General features: G+C 61.8%; 1 pseudogene; it reads right to left on the reverse strand.

Moving 5' to 3' along the window:
• Positions 1–53: 53 nt before the first annotated feature.
• Positions 54–2,169, reverse strand: ACA1_259350 (annotated as a pseudogene).
• Positions 2,170–2,274: the final 105 nt, after the last annotated feature.

Raw genomic sequence — 2,274 nt, forward strand, 5'->3', positions numbered from 1 at the left:
GGCCCGCGCCACGTTCCGGATGGGGATCTTGAACCCAAACATCTCCAGCCCGATCAGGCCCGCCTGCCCCCCCCCCCAATCCATCACCAGCACAGCACCCAGCACAGCACACAGCACAGCACACAGCCCAACAAAAGGGAGGGGAACCTCCGGTGAGGCGCAACGACACCACGCGGTGGGGCAGCCACCAGCCACCACCGCCAGCCACCACCCAGTCCATAGCCGCGCATGCATCGTTTCCTGGCCAACGCCCCCTCAAGAACGCCGAGAGAGAGAGAGAGAGAGAAGCGGACAAAGTGGGTTTGGGGAGGAGAGACAGTACCGCCCACACGTCCTTTTTGGTGTAGTCGTAGTCCGCCGGCAATGGCTGCCCTGAATTGAGCTCTGCAAGAAAGAAGCATTCATTATTCAATTCTACCTTATCTATCTCTATCTCTATCTCTATCTCTATCTCTATCTCTATCTCTATCTCTATCTATCGTATATAAAGTGGGGGAAGGAAGAGGTGTAGGAGTGGGTACCGGGTGGGTTGTAGTTGGGAGAGCCGTGATTGCCCGACGACGACGACTTGCTGTGCGCGACGTGGGGACAGAAGAGGAGGAGGAAGCACAATGAAAAGCAGATCAAGGGTCAGCCGCGCGAGAGCAGAACGCGTGCATTGTTGTTGGGGGGTGGGCAGACGCGTAGGGTGGATTCGGGAAAGGGGCGTACGCGCTGGTGAAGGAGGCCAGACCAAAGTCGCCCAGGCACAGGGTACGGCGGTCGCGCATGAGGATGTTGTCCGGCTGCGTGTGTCGCGTGTGTCGCGTCGTTGCGTGTCGTTGCATGATGAGGGAGAAGGACAGGTGGATGCTGCTGCTGCTGCTGCTGCTGCTGCTGCTGCTGATGCTGCTGCTGCTGCTGCTAGGCATACCTTGAGGTCCTCGTGGACGACGCCGCGCGCGTGATGGTAGGCGAGGCCGGCGAGCAGCTGGCACAGAAAATCCGTGACCTCGTTCTCGGGCAGTTGGGTGCCCCAGAAGCCACACTCCTGGGAGGCTCCCTCTGCTTCGAGCCCCTACTTCCTCGTCCGCCTCCTCCTCCTCCTCCTCCGCCGCCGCCGCCGCCGCCGCCGCCGCGTCGTTGCCCTCGTGGTGGCTACGCTGGCGCGACCTGGTTTCGTCCGCGCGGTGGGCTGTTGCGACGGCCACGATCTCCCGATCGAGATGAGATCGCAGGGAGCCCTCCGCGCAGTACTCGAGCACCAGGTGCAGACCCTCTTCTCCATAGTAGGTTTCTACCCATTCGTTGTGGCGTGTGTGTCGTGTGTGTGTCGCGTGTGTCGTGTGTCGTGTGTGTGTGTGTGTGTGTGTGTGTGTGTGTGTGTGTGTGTGTGTGTGTGTGTGTGTGTGTCGTGTGTGCTGTGTGTGAGCAAGAGGTATCGCCGCTGGCGGTGCAGCAAGCGGGCGGGGCGTGCACCTGTGAGAGGGGTGCTGCACTGGTCACAAAGAGGCCCCGTGTCCTCGAATTTAGTCTGGAAGCACTGCGGGCAGTAGTAGCGCGGCGGCGGCGGGTGCGAGCCTAGCCACCAGACAACACCACACGATAAAGGAGAGAGAGGTGAGCAACGGTGATGCAGATATGTGCACGCCCCGCAGTAGGAAAACAGAGATGTGCCTGCAAATCGCCAAGCGCACTCTGAAACGGAGTTGTGGAGTGCTTGTGCGGTGGTGCGCGTGCGTGTGCGAGACGGTGGTGGTAGGGCCTAGGTACCCACGTAGGCGCAGTAGAGCTTGACGAAGGAGGGGCGGGGGAGGGCGAGCATGGTGATGTACTCGCCCAGCTGCGCGTAGAGCCAGCGCCAAAAGTCGTCGCGGCGCTCCTCGCCGGCCAGCTTCTCGATCTTCTTCATGTACTCGAGCCCGATGTAGTCGATCAGGGGCTCGTCCGCTCCGCCCTTGGCTCGCCGCTTTTCCCTCGCCTTGGCACGGGCGCTCTGCAGGCAGGCAGGCAGGCAGGTGGCGGTGGCGGCCCGTTAGCTTCCATCCCACAATCAGCCGATCAGGAGGGGGGAAAGGGAGAGAGGGGGGAGAGGGGGGGGGTGCTGCGTGCCATGGGCTGGGCCGAGGTCTGCTTGTCGTAGAAGGGGTAGATGCTCTTCACCGCGTACGACTTGCCTCGGTACACCATCCGCCGAACCAGCCCATCAGCACCGCTTCCCAGCACCTGCACACGGGCGGTCCATCATGGCGGCGAACCACGTCAACCATATACGTGGACCCATAAAGAGGGAGG

The sequence above is a fragment of the Acanthamoeba castellanii genome (assembly GCF_000313135.1).
Source record: "Acanthamoeba castellanii str. Neff unplaced genomic scaffold scf7180000084769, whole genome shotgun sequence".
Taxonomy (NCBI): Eukaryota; Discosea; order Longamoebia; family Acanthamoebidae; genus Acanthamoeba; species Acanthamoeba castellanii.